Source organism: Thamnophis sirtalis, unplaced genomic scaffold (assembly GCF_051295495.1).
Source record: "Thamnophis sirtalis isolate CommonGarterSnake01/CBP01778 unplaced genomic scaffold, rThaSir2_p1.2 scaffold_10, whole genome shotgun sequence".
Classification (NCBI taxonomy): domain Eukaryota; kingdom Metazoa; phylum Chordata; class Lepidosauria; order Squamata; family Natricidae; genus Thamnophis; species Thamnophis sirtalis.
Window position 1 is genome coordinate 30,828,511 of NW_028261390.1, and position 21,695 is coordinate 30,850,205.

General features: G+C 40.7%; 1 long non-coding RNA gene across 2 annotated transcripts in view; it reads left to right on the forward strand.

The window, feature by feature from the left end:
• Positions 1-276: 276 nt before the first annotated feature.
• Positions 277-21,695, forward strand: part of LOC148043831 (uncharacterized) — a 32,582-nt gene continuing 11,163 nt past the window's right edge. For both annotated transcript variants that reach the window (XR_015697885.1, XR_015697886.1), the window contains exons 1-2: positions 277-438; positions 1,180-1,294. This is a non-coding gene — a long non-coding RNA (uncharacterized LOC148043831). The remainder of the gene's footprint in view (positions 439-1,179; positions 1,295-21,695) is intronic.

The window sequence follows — 21,695 nt, forward strand, 5'->3', positions numbered from 1 at the left end:
CTGCGCTGATGTCTACAAATTTTAAATTATGCTTCTTGATGATGCAGACCAAGGAACCTTGGAATTAACCAACCACTCTGAGCTCTAATAATCTACATTCCTACTTGAGGGGGAAGAAATGGAGGCTGATTTGTTATTGATTTGCATTGTGTTTTGTAGTTGCTACACAAGCCGTGAAGTGAAACCTGGAGCTATCCTGAACAGCAGTGGGAAGCTGATTGGCATCAGCACAAGCCTGGCCTTTGAAAGGGGGATCGGCTGACTGATTGGCACCAACTCTTGTTCCTTTGTTTGATTTAGTACAGCAGTGCAAGTGATCAAAAATCTGATCCTGTGTGCTGGCTAGCAAGAGGAATACAATGATTTGAGGATACTGCGATGTTAGAAAATGCTGTTGAGTCCTGACAGTTTGTTTGAAGCCATTTTCCACCTGGTCCGGTAAGAAATTAAAAGTCAAAAGAGTTTGGCTACAAGTGGCAGGGGTGAGAGAGGAAGGGGAGGGGAGCGGGAGAGGAAGAAGAGGAGGCAGAGAGAGAGAAAGTAAGGGAGAGGGGGAAGAAGGAGGTAAGAAGGAGGGAAGGAGAGAGGGAAAGAGAGGAAGAGGGAGGGTGAGAGGGAGAGGGGGAAAGAAAGAGAAGGAAGGTGAGATAGAGGAAAGGGAGGCAAGTAGAGAGAAAGAGAAAGAGAGAGGGAGGCAGAGGAATGGGAGAGGGTGAAAGAGAGAGAGGCAGAGGGGGGAAGGAGAGAGAGAAAGAAGGAGAGGGAGGGGGAGAGAGAGGAAAGGAAAAAGAGAAGGGAGGGGGAGAGGGAGAAAAAGGAGAGAGACAGAGGATGAAAGTGAGAGAGAAGGAAGGGGAGAGGGAGGGGGAGGGAAGGGGAGAGAGAGAAAGAGAGCGAGAATGTGATGGATAGAGAAGCGAGAGGGAGAGAGGGAGAGAGGGCGACAGAAAAGGAGAGAGAGAATGAGAGGGAGAGGGAGGAGGTGGGAATGAGAGGGAGAGGTGGGAGAAGGAGAGGAGAGAAAAACAGAAAGAGAGGGAGGGTTAGAAATTCTCCTAATGTAGTAATTCACTGAGTAATTCATTTCTTGATAATTCAGATAATGATTTCTCTAGTTTGGTGATTTTCTTCTCACTAACCAGCAGATCTTGTCTGATCTCTCCATATTTGATCTTTCAGGAAATTGTTCACATTCTCTAAAGTGGAACTCAAGGTGATGTTTAGACAAGCCAACACATACCTGCGACATCCCAATATAAGAGAGAAGACGATTGGGATGGTTTTCTTCTTGGAGGTGAGAAGACATTGTAACGCACCCCAACATTCTGGAACTCAAGGAAAGTTGACCAGGGTTCATGGGGACTCTATGCTTAGAAACTAGAAGTTGTGGGTGTTCCATCACTGGAGATCTTGAAGACGAGACTGGAAAGTCGTTTGTCTGACATAGTAGGACTCCTGCTTGAGCAAGTGGTTGGACTAGAAGACCTCCAAGGTCTTCTGTTATTCTGTTAATTGGTGGAATGGCTTGCATCCAGAAGTTGTGGGAGGGAGGGAGGAAGAGAGAGAAGGAGGGAGGAAGGGAGGAAGAGAGAGAAGGAGGGAGAGAGGGAGAAAGGAAGTGAGGAAGAAAGGAAAGAAGGAAGGAAGACTCAATGACCCCAAATTCCTTTTCCTCTTTGCATTATAGACAGTTTTGTATTCTTACAACTATCATTTACACGACCTTTTGCCATACTGTAGTCCTTGACATATGACCATCACAGAAACTCCAGTGGTCACTTAGTGATCACAGCTAATTAAGCTAATGCCATGGTCATATACTTAGGATAAATGTCATCTTTCAGTGATTTCCTTTTACAGGTTGTCCTTGATTTACGACCACAACTAAGCCCCAAATTTCTGTTACTAAGTGAAACAGTTCTTAAGCATGTTTTGCCTCATTGTATGACCTTCCTTGCCACAGTTGTTAAGTGAATCACTGCAGTTTTTAAGTTAGTCACGCACTTGTTCAGTGAATCTGGTTTCCCCATTGACTTAGCTTATCAAGCCAAAGTCACAAAAGGGATCATGTAACTTCGAAACACTGTGACCATCATAAATATGGACTGACAAGTACCCAAATTTTGATCACGCGACCTTGTTCCTTTTGTCAGTGCTGTTGTGACTTTCCCCAGTCACTAAACGAGGTATGTCTTTTCTTTTTCTCTCCCCGTAATGTCTGAATGTGGCATCTCTTAGTAGAGGCTCTCAGGAAAGTTTCCTTCCTTTGCTTTGCTAATGCTCCGTATCTCAACTCTTGTTCCTCAGCTTCTCTTTCACCCAGATGTTGGAGACTTCTTTATCATGAAAGACATTTTAGATGTTCTCCAAGACTGGATGATACAGGCGTATCCTCTCATCCAAATATTCAATATCCAAGGTAGAGTTCCAATCCATCTATTTCCCCTTTCCATATTCCGGTCTTGCCATTACCAACCACACTCACTTTGTTGTCAGTATCCACAGATTTCTTACTTCTGTGCTCACTTTTTTCTTCCATTTTTCTTCCTCCACATTCTTCATTTGATAAACATCCTCAGTTTTTCCATCAAATTTTTCTGTTTTGTATTCCATATTCTCCAATCTCTTTTCAATTCTCTCTGTCACAACTAATAGATTTTGAATTTCAAACCATATGCAATGTTACAGCTTCTTTTTCCTGCTGCACCATTGTTCCAATTTTGCAGGCACTGCCACTATAGGATTCAAGGTTATTTTAATAAACTTCAAACAGGTTCATTTATTATCTTTCAAGTCAAAATGTTGTCTTCCCTCCAATAGCTAGTAATAGAACTCCCAAAAAGCACCTGTATAAACAACTTGTGCTCTTCCTACTATCACTCTCAGTATACAAACTGAAAGAACCTTGAATCTCAAGTGATCAAAGAGAAAGAAGAAAAAACAATGTATCCAGCCTCCAGCCTCTAAGTGGCAGTGTAACTGCTTTTCCTCCTGTTGTTACAACCCTCTTTATAATCCTTCTTATTAGGTTCTTTATATTCCAAGCTTAAGAAAGAAAAAAACCCTTAAATGGAGATCCAAAACAATCCAATCAAGCATTATTAAAAAAGAAGGAAAATTTTAATCCATAGGTGTAAGCAAAAGTGAAAAAAGAAGAAGAAAAAATTGATCCATTCAGTTTAAAAAATAGGGAGCCTTTGCAAAAATTCCATCCATGAAAAAAATTAGAAACAGGATAACACACTAAGTTTAATGTAGATTAATTTCGCCGCTTACAGTCTTCTATCTTCAATTTTAATTTAACTTAATTTTTTGGGGGTAGTCTCTTTTTCTAATAATAAAATTTCCTCACCAATTCGACACACTTTCTCTTTTCGCTTTCTTCTTGTTCCGGAGCTGTCGCAACTTCAGCAGCTTCATTAGCTGCGTTTCTATCGCTGGAAAAAAGGCTATTCCTGGATCTTTCAGGGACTTTGCGGTGTCCCTGAGATCAGCAGGAGGTACCCTTCTCAATCACTGTCTCTGCGGGACGGTTTAGGTCCGACTGGACCATCCAGCAGCAGAAATATCGACTGCGATCTCGGAGCACCAAGATTGCATGTCGTGCTGTCACGACATCAGCCCTTTTTCCAGATTCCAAGTTCTTTTGTTTTTACATTTAAACTTCATTTTTATCTTATGAGTTTGATGTGATACAACAAAAATATTATGCATTTGGAATCATGGTAAGCTTTCATTTTCTTTATAATGCTAATTAGCTACTTGTGAAAAGAGGATTCTCAATTGGAAATAAACAGGCAGTTTGAAATTCGTGATAAGCCAGGGTTCTTCCAAAAGAGTAACAGACCAACATATAATCCATAATTTCTATAAATCCTCATAATGTTTTAGTAGTCAATGATTCAATGTCTGCCTGACATGTCTTGCCATACATCCCACTGAACTCATTAGAACTAAAAATTTAATATTAGCAGATTTTGTAAAATTAAAATGTACATTTTTATTAAACAAGATATTTTTGTTTTGAAGTGCAAGAATCTAAATTTTTGCCTACTTTTATGGCAGATTCTGATCTTATTTTACTTAGTGTTAGGAACTAAAGAAAGGAAATACCAGTTGATAAATAAATACATTTCCTTTTGTTATGATTTTATACAGATGGTAACTCTGCAATTCCATGGAGTTTATTTCATTCTGTTTACACTGTCATTGTCAAAGTCAGGAATTAAAACATAGGTCTCAATCTATTTTGTATTAGTGTATTACAGTTTGTTGCCCATTTTTAACAAAACCAAGGGAAATCAGGAAGTAGGTCACAAGATGGGGAATTTTATGCATAGAATAATAATACAAATACGTGAACAAACTGAGTAACTCAGTTTTCTGCATGACTGGTAATTCAACTTTCCCATTGTATAATAATTTGTTTGTAAGCATCCATAGAAGAAAGTATAGATAACATAGAATCTTAATGATAGCATTCACACCTTTTTGAGTGCTCTGAAGCCTATTGCATGCTTTTCAAAGTTTGGATTAACAAATGTCAAAGAACTGGATTAAGTTCTGCCGATGATTTCAGAATCATAGCAGTATCATTTTTTTATTTTTTAAAAATAAATAACAGTGAAATTGGTTTCTTTTAACCTCTTTTAAAATAATTTGTTGTTGGTTCGCCATCCCAGTTATAGAGTTATTTGTTGTGTGATAATGAGCACTATAGAGCTCACCTGAAAGTACTGATAAGCACTTGATTGATATAGCTGAACTTCAAAATATACTATACAATTTGAGTAATAGAGCAGATACCATTTGGATTACAGTATAGCAGACTATAATTTCTTCAGCCTAACATACAGATTACTATCCTTCTCCTCTTGTTTCACAGGTGGCCATAATGTAGAAATTACTCAGTGCAAAGCCAGAGTTTATTTTTATTTCAAGCGAGTCCGTGGGTAAGACAGCATTATTATCAGACATGTAGTAATTAGGAAGTTAGGTTAGAGTACTCTTTCTCCTTATCTGTTACTAACTTCATGCAATCATCCATACAGATTATTTAAACATAGTTGTTTTTAGTGAGACACAATTTTCGTTTGACAGAAAGTAAAGCAATCTGTCATTTGGTTTGGGCTCAAATATTCTGCAATAAATATCATACAAATAAAATACATGGGGAATATTGAACATACATAATATTTATGCATCTTTAGTTTATGATTATAAACTAAAATAAATTCCAAAGAATTATTAAGAATTATCATTTTCAAGTAAAATAATATACCTGCAAAGTGGTAACAGAATAATTATACCCATATTATAAAGTCTGCCACATTTTAAACAGTATGGATAAAATCTAACTGATCCTGTGCCTTTTTAAAAATATGAAATAGCTTATTAATTTATTACATTTATGAACGCTCACCAGCCTCATAGAGCAACTTGTTAACTATTTTGTTTTAAACTGTACTCTGTATAAGCATATTGTTATGGTTTTTGTTTTTTACTTTCAAATTTTTCTGGCAGCTACCTGGACAAGTACTTGCTGTTTTCTAGATAATGTTTCTATAATTGGCTTGCCAGTTCTTTCTTCTTACGACTGAGAGAGTAACTAGCCCAAAGTCATCCAGTTGACTTTCCTCCAAGTTCAGCATTTTATCCAATGTTTCTCAACCTTGGCAACTTTAAGAAGTGTGAACTTCAACTCAGAATTCCAATGCTGACTAGAGAATTCAGCTGAAGTTCACACCTTTTAAAATTAAGATTGAGAAATGTTGCCTTACCCATTAGCTCAAACTAAGTATAAGTGGCAACCAGTTTTGTGAATTACCTATGATAATAATCCTGTGGGGTTTTTAGTATAGTGAAATATTTACACAATAAATATAAAAGCCACTTTGCAGGATAAGTTGATTTAGCTCATTATGCAGATTTTCAGTTTTCTCATTCATTCTTAGAGTGATTGAATTATATATTTACAGACTTTATTAGGCCAATGATGTGTGGTTTGACATATCACTTACAACTCACACTATTATTAAGTTTGGACAATATAAGGCATTTAAACCTTTATCATTATTATCTAGGTTTATTTGAGTCCAATGGCGATAGAATTTTAAGTAATTAAGCTGAAATTAAACTGAAATTTATTCAGGATTTTAATCTCTTTTTAGAATATTTTGACCTACATCTATTCCTGTGATCACTTTTCTTATTAATGCTGGTTAAATAATGACAATATTACTTTATTTTTCTAACATTGAATGACATCTGAAAATAGGGAGTGTAATAGCATATAATTTGGAGATTTTTTACAGTCTTGTATGGTGGCCATTTCAAAATGTTTTTTCTTCTCCCATTTTCTTCTGAACATCTTTTGTAGGATCAGTATACTTAGTTATGAAATAAGTACTATTGTCTGTTAAAAAGAAAAAAAAGTTCTGGATGTTGCCTGTACATATTTATCTGGGAATAAATCAAACGAAACATATTAATATAGTTTTGTAAAATATTATTTAAAGTACAGCTATGATCCATCTTGATCCATGAGCCACAGTGGCACAGTGGTTAGAGTGCAGTACTGCAGCCTACTTCTGCTTACTGCTGGCTGCCTGCAGTTTGGCAATCTCACCAGGCTCAAGGTTGACTCAGCTTTCCATCCTTCCAAGGTGGGTAAAATGAGGAGCCAAATTATTGGGGGCAATATGCTGACTCTGTAAACTCTGTAAACCGCTTAGAGAGGGCTGTAAACACTATGAAGCAGTATATAAGTCTAAGTGCTAGTGCTAAGTGCTATCTTTTTCACCTTATTCCTTATTGTTGTATAGACTTCATGAATCAACATGTCTGAAATTAAACAGAATCTGCTGTTGATGAAGATAATATTTGTAGCTCAGGGTTGAACTCTGAGGTCCTTTCTAATCCTAATATTGTTAACTAGTTTGGTAATGAAATCTCTGCCCCTCCCCAAAACCCCGAAGCTCAAGGAGCACCAAGAAATCCACAGAATCTGCTATCTCGAATTCACAAAACCTAAAAACAAAACATTGCTTTGCCCTTCCTTTGTTTTTGTTCAGGAATGCTGCATAACATGCTGTATTTTACTGCAACTACACTGCCTCCACCAATGAATGGTACACATCATTTACCAATATTCAGAGCTTGAAGCTTTGCATTTACAAGAAATAGAATGGATTTCACTGGACTGTCTTTCCATCTCTAAGATTTCCTAAATTCAAAGACTGATTCAAGCTGTTTTTATTTCTATCAGTTCTATTTAGACATGAACATACTAATAATTATTTGGGGTGGGAATCAACTGGACTTCCTGTACAATATAACTAGTAGTCAACATTTGTCTTTTTGGCCAACACCAGAGAACCACCAGTCCTTCAGTGCTTGCTTGTTTCAGCTTCTCAAATCTGTGACAAAATAATAATCTTTCACATTCAGGAAAGGAAGCTGGTGCTGGGAGAAAAAATAGATAGCATTTCTCTGAATTCTTGTGTTTATCTTGGTACAGATATGTACTGTGTCCGTGCTTTCCTAAATCCCTAATGCAAGATTGCAGACAGTTCTGTATTTTGATTCTTACCTTATTCCAGCATGTTGCTATAATAGGACCTGAAAGGTGGGGGTGAGCCCAAAATCCTTTTCAGTGACAATGCAGACTGTCCCTCCAAGCACAAACAGTGAGACTGCTGATTTCGAAGCAACATTTATTGTACCTTCCCATCCACAGATATTACACCGCTGGCATAGGGATATATCAGAATTGTTCATAGTCGCAAGCTTCTGGTTATGTCTCCACCTGATTAATGGTGGTTCATCTTACCTGATACTGAGAGTATCCCTTTGTAAGGAAGAGTTATTCAGGGCTATTCTTTATTGCATTTTATTTTCCTTTAAATACCATAGAAATAAATTTGAAACCCAAAGGTCATTACTTCCAAGTGGTATAGTTTTTAACAAAGAAGAAGGTATCTAGAGAGAAAAAGAGTTTTGTTGTGCAGTTCACCATATACTGCTTAAGAATTCATTTTGCAAAGTCTTCACTAATAAAACAAATGTAAGGTTGCTTCACAGAGGATGGAATCAAGTCTCAGAAGAAGGCATGATTTTTCAGTCACTAAGGATGGATGGACACGGTTGCTCAGTGGCTAAGACACTGAGCTTGTTGATCAGAAAGGTCAGCAGTTCGACAGTTCGAATCCCTAGCACCGTGTAATGGAGTGAGCTCCCGTTACTTGTCCAAGCTTCTGCCAACCTAGCAGTTCGAAAGCTCGTAAAAATGCAAGTAGAAAATAGGAACCACCTTTGGTGGGAAGGTAACAGCGTTCTGTGCACTTTCGGCATTCAGTCATGCCAGCCACATGACCATGGAGACGTCTTCGGACAGCGCTGGCTCTTCGGCTTTGAAACGGAGATGAGCACCGCTCCCTAGAGTTGGGAACAACTAGCATATAGGTGCGAGGGGAACCTTTACCTTTATCTAAGGATGGATAATTACTTTTCAGTGACACTCCTACCTAGAAGAACATCCCAGTCTGTTTGTTTTCATTTGTGTGATGTGTAGTGGATAAGAAGAAAAAAAAATGCATGGTAACACAAACTTGGATAATTGCAGATGATTATGCCATAATAGAACTTGAAAGAAATGCCAGAAAGATTCTTTAAACTTGTAGCACAAAGAACTCTCAAAAACAATGTCTGAGCCAAAGAAATCATTCCACTATGCAATAATTGTATGTGGTCGATGAATGCTGATCGGCCAAGAAGTGCCTCTTCAAGCACAATAAGATGATAATCAATCATTTGACTTGCTTTTGTCTTGGCAAAGTTATTTAGATTTCAGCCAGCTGGTTAATAGCCTTAGGGCCACCTGCTTGACTAAAACACAGAGAATTTCCTTCTTGCTACAAATGAAATCGGAGTATATTGATTTGTGTGATAATTTGGGCTTGGTGGTGATGATTAAATTTGGCCTCTTAGTCTCCAGCTGAAATTCAATTCAGATGAATGGCTGCCCTTTTGAGTCCTACAAAACAACATTGCATGCTGTCATCACTAATGCTCACAGTGTTGATTGTTTTCACACACACACCCTTCCCATTAACAAAGCAAAAAACGTCTGGCTTTTTCTCAGTTTTGTCCTGGCTCTAGGCAATTGAAAGCACGATGATAGAAGTATGCTCACAGTATAATCAGAAAGTACAGAACTAAAGCATTCAAATAGTTCCACGCTCCCCTGCCACTCTACAAGGCAGAATTTATGCTGAGGAGAGAAAAAAGTATTTTCACAACTCCAAAGTCACAATATATTCTTTATGGTGAAGTGCTTTCTCTGGCCTAGGTCCAGGAATTATTCCTAAGATATTATGGAATATTACTGGGTAGACACTGCACAGTCTTGTGATATGAATTATAAGCACATTTCAGACATTCAATTTCCTTCCCATCTTGCTTTGAACTTATAAAAACATTACTAAGTGGGATAATGTTACTGTTTTGTTTGACACTACAATTTAATACAGATTTGTGTAGATAAATTTTGGAAATCTAATTTTTGGAGGATAGCCTGGAGCATCTTAGCCCATTACAACAAATATTATGGGCAACAATTGACAGATATTAACCATGTCAAAGGGCACACAACTTAACCATGTCAAAGGGCACACAACTTTCTAAATCAACCTACCGTATATGAACCTCTACTTCCTTCACCTTGAGGAGATTAAAAATAGTGATAATTATAGAATAAATCAGTAAGGAAATGGTTGGTCACTATTAGCTCTGGAACTTTCTTAATCTTGCATAGTTTTAAAAATTAATATCTGGAAGGGTTTTCTTAGAGAAAGCCAGCAATATTTTGAGCTCAATCAATATTCTCCTTTTTTAAAAAAATGCTTCCTTTACAGTCCAACTCACATTTTGGCTTTGTCTGTTGCCTGAGAGGCACTGCTCGACTAAGAATGACGGATGTCGCTATTTCCTCATCTAAGGGGAAAAAAAACCCCTCTAAGATTCAATCTCAAGATTGTCATGATGAGAGAAGATGAATTTCCTGCCTCCACCTCATCACAATTTGCAGTACCAAAATGAATCAATTTCATACCATGTGGTATTTTTGTTGCAGGCCTTTGTAACAGATCACATCTCAAGTAAAATAATAATATATTGTATCAGATGTCTTTCTAGGGCTACAAAGAAAAGCATTGTACAGTATAGCATATTTACATTAATATGGCAAAATCTCTCTCTCTCTCTCCCCCCTCCAATTATTTTAATTCGTTTGCAAAGGAAATTTTTTGTTTTTACACATACTGAATCAAAATATCTTTGTTTAATCAATACAAATCAAAACCATCACAAATGAAAGTGTTTATTTTTTTCTAGTTTTATTCTAGAATAGACAGCACGGTTCTTTAATTACAATGGTTGTCAATTTGCTCTATTGTCTTATACTGAAAAAAATCTAACTCTTCTAGTCTCACATTTTTGTGAAGATACAAATTGCTGCTAGAATGTGTAAAATGTGACTACCCAGAGATTCAAATTACAGGTACAGTCTTCGATTCACAACAGTTCCGTTAGTGACTGTTCAAAGTTACAACTGAAAAATTGACTTATGAACATTTTTCAGACTTATAACTGTTGTAGTGTCCCCATGGTCACATAATCAAAATTTGAATGCTTGGCAACTGGTTCATATTTCTGATGGTTGCCATGTCCTGGAGTCATATGATCCACTTTTGCAAACTTATGACAAGCAAAGTCAATGGGGAAGCCAGATTCACTTAACAACCATGCTATTAATTCAACAACTGCAATGATTTACTTAACAACTGTGGCAAGAAACTGTAAAATGGGGCAAAACTCATGTAACAAATATCTCACATTGCAACATAAATGTTGGGCCCATATATGTGATTATAAATTGAGGATTACCTGTATGTGCTGAAAACAGTTTCTCCTACGTGACATGATGAGCAGGAAATAAGACTCCTGTCTGTTTTAGTAACTTTGTTTTTTTGTGTTTGAATCTGCCTCATGGCAAATGGTAGTTTTGTACCTTTAAGAGAAAAATCCTTTGGTTAACATATTGTGCCTATGGTTTTGACCATATGTATTTTTAGATATATGTAGTACAGGTAAGCATAAGGTGACCAGACGTCCCGCTTTTGGCGGGACACCCCCGCTTTTTAATGCATTTTCCCGCGTCCCGCCCGCTTTTTTAAAAAGCACGCTTTTTTTGGCGCTCGCAGCTCCCGCCCATCAGCTGCTAGCTTGCTGGGCTGGCTCATCGTTCTGTTCCCTATCCTACCTACCTACAAATTTAAGCCAGCCCAGCCTGCCGCTCACTGATTGGATTGGCCTGGACTCCAGCCAATCAGTGAGCTGGCTGGGATGGAAAACGCGGCATGCTTAAAGTTTTCCATCCCAGCCAGCTCACTGATTGGCTGGAGTCCGCTTAGCATGCCGCATGAGTCCCCCGCCCATCCGTTGCCACTCGCATGGGCGGGGTAGCGTAGCGAGTGAGCGGGGAGCGAGGTCGCCTTTCCAGCTCCACTTCCGGACAAGCTGTGGGAAAACCTCTGCGAAAAGTGCCACCTGGGGCCGCCGCTTCTTCTCCGAACTCAGAGTAAGTGACGGGCGGGGCGAGTGAGGGGTGTGTGTGTGTGTGGCGGGATCGCCGCCCGCTGCACTGCAGCTGACTCACCCCGGGCCGGGCGGGCTGGGAGGCTCTGGGCGTCTGGGCGGGAAGAGCGCACAGAAAGGCAGAGCGGCGCTCGACGTGACTCTGCTATTTCTGCTGGAGGAGTCCCTAGATAGGGAAGGCGGGTGGCGAGGCAGAGCAAGGGAGCGCAAACGGCGGATCCCGGGCTCATATGCAGAGGGAGCTCTCCAGGCACAGGAGCGCTGGAAAAGTGCTCTGCTCATGCACCCACCGGGACTGAGCACGCTCGCTCGCTCGCTCCAGCCCTGCCTGTCAGCACGACTTTGAAGTGTTGGCTTGCCGCTTGCCTTCCACGTCGGCCTGCGCGGAAGGCAATCCAGCCCTTTCAAAGTCATGCCGGCAGTTTAGAACTTGCCCGTCATTCAGCGAAACATATTTCGCTGAATGGCGGCCAAGGGGCACGCTAAAGTGCCGGCATGTTTGAAGGGCTGGCTTGCCGCTTGCCTTCCACGTCGGCCTGCGCGGAAGGCAATCCAGCCCTTTCAAAGTCATGCCGGCAGTTTAGAACTTGCCCGTCATTCAGCGAAACATATTTCGCTGAATGGCGGCCAAGGGGCACGCTAAAGTGCCGGCATAAGTTTGAAGGGCTGGCTTGCCGCTTGCCTTCCACGTCGGCCCGCGCGGAAGGCAATCCAGCCCTTTCAAAGTCATGCCGGCAGTTTAGAACTTGCCCGTCATTCAGTGAAACATATTTAGCTGAATGGCGGCCAAGGGGCACGCTAAAGTGCCGGCATGTTTGAAGGGCTGGCTTGCCGCTTGCCTTCCACGTCGGCCCGCGTGGAAGGCAATCCAGCCCTTTCAAAGTCATGCCGGCAGTTTAGAACTTGCCCGTCATTCAGCGAAACATATTTCGCTGAATGGCGGCCAAGGGGCACGCTAAAGTGCCGGCATAAGTTTGAAGGGCTGGCTTGCCGCTTGCCTTCCACGTCGGCCCGCGCGGAAGGCAATCCAGCCCTTTCAAAGTCATGCCGGCAGTTTAGAACTTGCCCGTCATTCAGCGAAACATATTTCGCTGAATGGCGGCCAAGGGGCACGCTAAAGTGCCGGCATAAGTTTGAAGGGCTGGCTTGCCGCTTGCCTTCCACGTCGGCCCGCGCGGAAGGCAATCCAGCCCTTTCAAAGTCATGCCGGCAGTTTAGAACTTGCCCGTCATTCAGCGAAACATGACTTTGAAGTGCTGGCTTGCTTGCCGCGTTTCCCCGAAGCGCTCGGGCTCCTTCTCTGGGCAGAGTTGGAGCCTATCCTCCACCTCCTCCCAACGGACGGGCGCCCTAAAAAAAAAAAAGAAAGGAGCCAAGCCGTTCCAAAGATGTGAAGGGAAGCAACCAGATCGCAGCGAGGAGAAGGAGGAGGAAGTAAATACAAGTATAATAAATACAAGTATTTATTATGCTTGTATTTATTATACTGTGGATTTGGTCTGCATCAACCTGCCGCCTCCCCTCACCAGGCAAATCGCGGTGAAAACTCTGGGTGAGTCTCCGCGGAGAGCTTGGCGGGCAGCTGGCTGGACTTCTAAGAGGTGGGGGGGAGGAGCGGCAGCTCCTTGAAATGGAAAAAGGCTTGCTTCCTCCCCCTCCCCCAAATGAGACCGGGCTCCCAGCAGCGGCTGTTCGGATTTGCCATTTGAGAGAGAGAGAGAGAGGGAGGGAGGGGGAGAACACGAGTGTGTGTATCCCTCCTTCCTTCAGCCCAACACTCTAGCCCGGCTTGGCTCCCGCTTCGTCTCTCCTGCCTCTTCGCTTCTCTGTTCGATTGTTGAAAGTCTCTTAGCTACGTTCTGCCTTGTGATTGCTGTCTCCAGGCTCTCCTCTCCTATTATCGTGGAAGGTGTCTCATTTGGAGGAGGGGGGCAGGCCTTTCTCCATTCAACAGATCCAATATACAGAGTTTTATTTTTTGGCCCTAAAAATATTGTCACTGAGGATGACAGAAATTTCTTCATCATTGCTATTGGCCTCAAGTAGCAAATAATTAAATATGGTTTTTAGTGTACTTAGTTAGCTATCTGCTTTTTAACATTACATGGTATCAGTTTCAAGAATGCATGCAATCCTGAAAATTTGTAACAAACTTGTTGAAGGGCCTATGAAATATTTTCTAGTTTAGTGTAGAATAAGTATTCTTAATAAAAGAAAAAGTCATTTTTATTTAATCAATTGCATTCCTGTTTATAATGGCATTAATTAACTAAACTGGAAATAAATCTATGTTTTGCTAGAGTTTTAAAATTAAAAAACCTTACATTTTGTTGCTATTATTTTAATCAGAGTTTTGCCAAGTGAAATTATATAATGGTTCCTCATGTCTCTGTAATTTTCTAAATCTCATCCAGAAGTACCACAGAATCTGGCATTTTCAGCAGAATGATGCTGATGCTAATAAAACATCCTGATTTTTGGTGAAAGGATGGAAAGAGGAAGGAAGGAGGAAGAGAGATCTAAAGAGCAGAAAGACAGAAGGCAGATAGGCAAGAGGAGGGAAGGAAGGAGAAAGAATGGAAAGGAAGGAAGGCTAGAAGGAAGAAAGAGGGAGGGAGGGAGGGAGGGAAGGAAGGTGAAAGGAGGAAGGAAGGAAGGGTACTTCCACTTGTAGGCCTGGGACTGAATGCAGGAGGAGTCTCTCCATAGGATCAGCTGCTCCTCTGATCATGGTCTTTGTTTGTTTATTGTTTATATTTATTTATTGGCATATAAATCCCAATAAAACAAACAAAACAATAAACAAACAAAAACATGGTCTATGAAAATGTTACTGCCTGCCTGATGCAAATTTAGACAGATGGTGCTTTGGGCTGCCCCTCAAATCCCCCCTTTACTCCTCCCCCTGTAGAATTCAGCCCCCTGAGTTTTGCCTTTGAGGGGCATGTGTGGTTATGGCGGATGGCAGAGTCAGCTGGAGGTTGAGAGGGGATTGGGGCTTTTGTCCGCCTGTGGAGTTCTCCCCATGGACAGGATGGGATGTTGGCATGAAAGGGATCCGGGCACAATCTCACCTGTTCCAAGTAAAGTTGCCTTTTGCAATTGGCTACCGGTAATCCTCGACTTACGACCAGGATTGATCCCCCAATTTCTGTTGCTAAGGGAGACGTTTGTTAAATGATTTTTGCCTCATTTTGCGACCTTTTATTGCCACGTTAAGTGAATCATGGTGGTTGTTAAGTCAGGAACATGGCTGTTTAGTGACCAAAATTACAATGGCATTGAAAAAAGTGACTGATGACCATTTTTCACACTTAGCGACCATTTTCACACTTAGCGACCGTTGTGGCATCCTCATGGTTACGCGATCAAAATGTTGATGTTTGGCAACGGATTCGTATTTCTGATGATAGTTTGAAATGGTGACAGTATAAATTATTGCTGGTGTAATACTTAACAATGGTTTTTAAGGATTTCTTTTATTTATAGAATACCTTTTTTATTATTTTGGGGGGATTTTTACTTTTAAATTGTTTATAAAATGTATTTACTACAAGAAATGTTCCTTTTTGCAAATGTGATCTTTGCAAATCTTTGTGATGCAATATGTTCAGACCAGGTTTATGTGTCTCAAAGTGGCTGCTATTCTATGGGCAGGCCAGGTTGGTGCAAGGCAGCTTTGCCAGATTTGGTGTGTTTCACCCTCATTGAATTTTATATCGTATAAAGAATGGAAGGAGGAAGGAAGAGAAAAAAGGAGGAAGGGAGTGAGTGAGGAAAGAAGAGGATGGAAGGAGGGAGGAAGGAAGGAAGAGAGGGAAAGAGCAGAAGACAGATAAGGTGAAGGTAGATAAGCAAGAGGAATGAAGGAAGAAGTGAGGAGTCTCGAGGAGGGGGAAAACATTTAGTGACCAAAGTTACAATGGCATTGAAAAAAGTGACTGATGACCATTTTTCACACTTAGCGACCGTTGCGACCATTTTTCACACTTAGCGACCGTTGCAACCATTTTTCACACTTAGCGACCGTTGCAGCATCCTCATGGTCACGTGATCAAAATTTTGTTTGGCAACAGATTCGTATTTATGCTGGTTTCAGTGTCCTGGGGTGACCTTTTGACAAAAATTTTTTTTTTAAATCAAGCCCCCCCCCCCCCCCCCCCCGGTCAAGGGTGTCCCTCTTTTCCAATCTGAAAATCTGGTCACCTTAGGTAAGCAGAGTTTACAAAAGTTACTAGTGACTTTAGAGTAGCCATCTTTGAGGTTTATCATTGACTCCTAGCTTTGGCTGGAGACAAAATGTAGAATGGTCTGATCATTTTTGCCCCCTTCTTACCAGAAGCCTGATTAATTCTTGGGTCATCCCTACTTCTTGTGTAGTGGGAATCCATGTTTTGTTTGTTCACACATTTCAAGAAGTGGTTCTTCTTACCACATTATCTCGATGTTGCAGTGATTGATAACAAATGAATTGGCAGTAAGTTGGTATGGAGATCTTTACTTGCTTTTTGGGAAAGGAAACAGAGCAGAACAACTGAATTTAAAATAAGGCATTATTCTCTTAATCCAAGTAAGTATATACAGATGTTATTCTAACACCATTCTAGGGCAGAGGTGGGTTGCTCCTGGTTTAGCCCAGTTTGGTCGAACCAGTAATGGAATTCAGGCCTGGGTTGCAGAACCAGCAGCGACCCAGGCCTGCTAGGCCCCCGAACCAGTTCCTTCGCAGGTGCTGGGCTGCTGCCATTTTGGCTTTTAGTGACTGCTTGTGTGCAGTCCACTGCGTGTGTGCAGTTCACTGTAAATTGTTCTGAGGATGTGTGAAGAACGATTTACATTGAACAGTGCAAGTACGTGCAGCACATGTCTGGCGCGCGGTGGTTGCGAACTGATAGTAAAACCGGTAGCAACCCACCCCTGTTCTAGGGTAACAATTTTACCTAATCAAAATTACTGTGCAGACATGGATGATTTGCAACAGACTGGACACATTGGTCCTTTAAAATCATTTTGAAGAAATACATGGGTCATTTTATATGTACTGTAGCAGTTGTGATACATATATAACATAAATACTTAAACGTTTACTTGCAAACTTAAAAAAGGAAAAATGTGCAACTGGGTTACATATTTAGGTACAAAGCAGGGGTGGGTTTCAACCGGTAAGGACCGATACAGACATACTGGATGGTGAAATTTAGCATGCCTTCCCCTACCTGTTGGTCAGAAGGCCCTGTATCGGAACGCTCCCTTCCCTCGTTCGCTCTTTCACTCGGCCTGCCCATCCGCACCATGCTGCCAAAAAGTTCTCAAAGGAAGAACCAGAAGAAGAAAGAACTGGTGAGTGGCTGGAGTGAGGGAGTGGGGAGGATGCTGGGGAAGAGGGAAGAGGCAGAGGGGCTGCTGGAAGAGTGTGTGCGTGTGCACAGGCTGTGGGTTTTAAAAACATCTGAGTGAATCCAGGAAGAGGGAAGAGGCAGAGGGGCTGGAAGATACTATAGGAACACACACTTCCAGCCCCTCTGCCTCTTCCTTCTTCCTGGATTCATTCAGATGTTTTAAAACTCACAGCCTGTGCACACGCACACACTTCCAGCCCCTCTGCCTCTTCCCTCTTCTTGGATTCACTCAGACGTTTTTAAAACTCACAGCCTGTGCACACACAAGACGTTTTTAAAACTCACAGCCTGTGCATAGCACACACACTTCCAGCTCTTCTGCTGCCTCCCCCTTCCTGGATTCACTCAGTCGTTTTTAAAACTCTCAACCTGTGCACATGCACACACTCTTCCACTCTTTTAAAAATGTCTGAGTGAATCCAGGAAGAGGGAAGAGGCAAGGGACTGGAAGAGTGTGTACTGTGCACAGGCTGTGAATTTAAAAAATGTCTTGTGTGCACACCGGCGGTGGGTTTTAAAAACGTCTGAGCGAATCCAGGAAGAGGGAAGAGGCAGAGGGGCTGTGCTGTGCACAGGCCGTGAGTTTTAAAAATGTCTGAGTGAATCCAGGAAGAGGGAAGAGGCAGAGGGAATGATATGAAGGATCAAATGAGGTTCCAAGCTGCACTGGAACCAGTGTAAGAAAAGGGTGGAGAGGTTTAACATTTCCTTAGCTAACTGCATTCCTTGGGGCTTACAAGAAGAAAAAGTGTTTGTTTTGTTGGCAATAGTCGAAGTTTGGATTGTTGTCTCTGTGTGTGATCCCCAAGGGTTTGGGAATTTTGGAACAAATAGCAAGTCTTGAGAGAAGAGTTTAATTTTTCCCATGCATGCTTTTCTACTAGTAAAGATCACCCAAGAAAATCAGCCATGTGCAGTGTAAATGAAATAATTACAATAATGCTTAAGTGAAATGCCATACATTTATTTGTTAAAAGATCAGCAAACACCATTTCTTATATACTAGCAGTTCTTTGTTGCAAGATTAATCAAAATAAATGTTTAACTTTAAGAGACTTAAAGTGTCTGGGATGTACAGTATATTGGAACATCTTAATGACTTAATATTGTTTGAGGATTTAAAAATTTCTGGCAAATAAATATCATTTGTTTTTTTTTAATATAAATTTTTATTTTTATTAAACACACACACACACAACAAAAGAAAAACAAAAAACAAAAAAACCCCATCATCACATACAACATGTCGTTTGGTTACAAGTGTTGTTACATTCATATTCTCGAATAACATTTACCATCACAGATTTTTCATCTAGTATAACTAAATACCTCACTTTCATTGTACAGTATATGTTCAATTACAATTAGTATTATTGGTTTTTTTCCCCAATAAACCTAATTCCCTTACATTCTTAATTGTCTATTTGATAACAGTATACCTTTATATAATCACAAATCCCAATATGAAAAAAAATTACCAACCATTTATATTTGTATGTCACTATTTTCAATTATGCATAATTCCACCAATCAACTATCGGGTATGCTTATGTTCATTATTGTCCTTGTACATCATACATTCAAACAGAAATCTTATTCCTTCATTTTTCAACAAAATATTCTAAATAGTCACTACATATATATACCAATTTTTAATTATTCCCTTATTAAAATTATTTATCAACAGCAAGATATCCTTGTAATATATTCTTAGGGTTATACATTATATCACCAATTCTCTATCAAGTATACATAAAATCATTGTTATCCTTATCCATTTTAAAACAAAAAATTCTAAAGTATTCAATTCATAGATGTATCAGTTTTTCATTGTATCGTTGTTAATCTATTTCACAGCATAAATGTGTTATCATTTAACTCCTTCAGTTAAAACATGAGTAAAACATTTTTCATTTCCAAGTTTTACCCCCCAGCCACTGATAAAACAAGTCCCATATCTTATAAAATTGCTCGTCTTCTTGTTCTCTAATTTCAAATGTCAATTTACTCATTTCAGCACAATCCATTATTTTTTGAATAACTTCTTCCTGTTTTGGTATTGTTTCATTTTTCCAGTTTTTTGCAAATACGATTCTGGCTGCTGTTAGCACGTTTAGAATCAGATATTTTAAGTCTTTGTTATAGATTTCTGGTATAATTCCCAATAAAAAGACATCTGGTTTAAAGTCTATTTGTTTGTGTATCATTTTCTCCAACCATGTGTGAATTTTAGTCCAGTATCTTTTAGCTTCAATGCAAGTCCACCACATGTGGTAATATGAGCCCGGTATCTGATGACATTTCCAACATTTTTCTGATTTATTCTTGGACATTCTTGCAATTCTCGTTGGGGGTAGATGCCACCTGTAAAACATCTTATACAAATTTTCTCTATATGCAGTAGACATTGTCATTTTATAGTTTGAGACCACAGTTTATGCCATTTCTCTAAATCAATCCCATACCTAAAATTCCCCCCCCCCCAAGCTATCATAGTTTCTTTAACTTGTTCTTCTCATAGTTTAACCTCCAATAAATATCCATATAGTTTTTAAATTACTTTTTCATCAGTGCCTGTTAAGATTTTATCTAACTCAGTCATTTTATTGTAAAAACCTCATTTGTAAAGACAAAAAATTATGGGAAAAATCCAGTGTAGTTATTTACACATAACTGTCAGGCCTGCAGTTATATTCCTTTTAGGATTTTTGGCCTGCCACACTCTCTATTATTTCATTATGCTGTTTCATTAGTGTAGTAATTGGGAGGGGGAATAGAAATGAGTAGAATTGTGGGATGTGTTTTTGTCATTCTTTTCTAGACGCCAAGGTCATCTTTTGTCTCTGCACCTCTGCATCTGACGGGAACTAGATTGGTGGAAATGCCAGCGTGGCTGAAGAAGATTGGACCATGTGATGGATTTATGGGTGTGGTGATAAGATCATGAACTTTCAACTGGGTGAAATCCCAGAAAGTTTTAGAATTGGGATTTTCCACAGTTCGTTGCCAACATGTCTGTCTTATTAAATTGGAACTTTAAGGATAGCTCTGCCTTAGACTCTGATTTAATTCTGCATGATATTTGGAACGTTGATATTATCCCAATTCTCCTTTTAAAATAAATCACCAGCACTCTGGAGAGGGGGCTGGTGAGGGGGATGCTGATTTCCCAACGCTGACCAGGTCAGTGTAAAATATCAGTGAACAATTAAGAGAAAGCTTTTTGAGATAAGAAGCTGAGATGAGATGCTTCTCTACATCTCTCCAAAGCGGCAAATGAATTTGTGGGAGAGGAAAATTTCAGATAAATAGCGTCTGGGAATATGCAGCTGGAGGGGACTAGGAAAACTAATTCACCACACGGAGGGAGAATGAAAGTCCCAGATCAACTTGAGCAACTAAACGTGAGTGAATGCTCCCCCTCCTTCCCCCCAGCCAAGGCTTGGAAAAAAAAACTGGAGTGGAGATTTTGACTCTTTCCAAACAGCGATAAATGAAATGACCCCTTACCCTGCAACTGAGTTTAAGACAGATTCCCTGTCAAAATGAGAAATTCAACCCAGCCAGCAAGAAGGGATTTGGTCAGCATCTTTCACTTGCCAGCCACCGGAAATTGAACTGCAGCTTGTGAATGAAGCATCACCAAATTGGGCTTTTTTCCCAGAGTATGGATGGAAAAGATGCCAGTGGTCACCTGCTTGGCCATCAGCATGGGAAAATCCTCCAAGCCAGCAGAGGGGGCCTTGGCCCATAAATGCCACCATTGCTGTCAACTTGGCCACAGAACATCAGAGTGCTTGGCTCCAGCCCCAATGCCACAAATGTGCACACCAACTGCCATGGCGGTAAAGAAAAGGCCCCAGATGCCACCAGAAAAGAGTTATCTGGGCCAACAACCTCTGGAAGAGGATCCCCAACCTAAGGTGATGAAAAGTCCTACCAAGGGGGAGGCCTTGGAGGAAGAAAATGCCAAAGAACAAACTTGTGTACCAACCACCACGGCGGTAAAGAGAAGGCCCCAGATGCCATCACAGAAGAGTCATCTGGGCCAACAACCTCTGGAAGAGGACCCCCAACTTAAGGTGACGAAGAGTCCTACCAAGGGGGAGGTCTCGGAGGAGGAAAAGGCAAACAACCTCTGGAAGATGATCCCAAACCTAAGGTGACGAAGCATCCTACCAATGGGGAGGCCTTAGAGGAGGAAAATGCTGAAGATGACGCAATGGTAAATGCACCCATCCACTCCTTTGCCTTCCAAATCAACCTCCAAGTACCTGAGATGGGGGTGGAAGGGGATGTTGAAGCAGTTGTGGACACCGGTTGTACTTGATACTTAATCAGCATGTCGATTGTCAAGCAACTAGGCATACGCACAAGACCTCTAGCCTGCCCCATTCGGGTTGAGCAGGTAGATGGAACGCTAATTGGAGGGGCCCCAGCCACACTAATAACTGAACTGGTGAAGTTACAAGTGGGCCGCCACTATGAACTTCTCAGATTCATTGTGGCTCCAGAGATGCCGGAAAAAAAATCTTGGGGCTTGCATGGCTTGACAAGTGGAAGCCTATGATAAAGTGGGAAGACGGTGGTAGGAAATTGATGATTGTGTTTGGGCCACTACCACCAGTGGAGGAAAAGGGC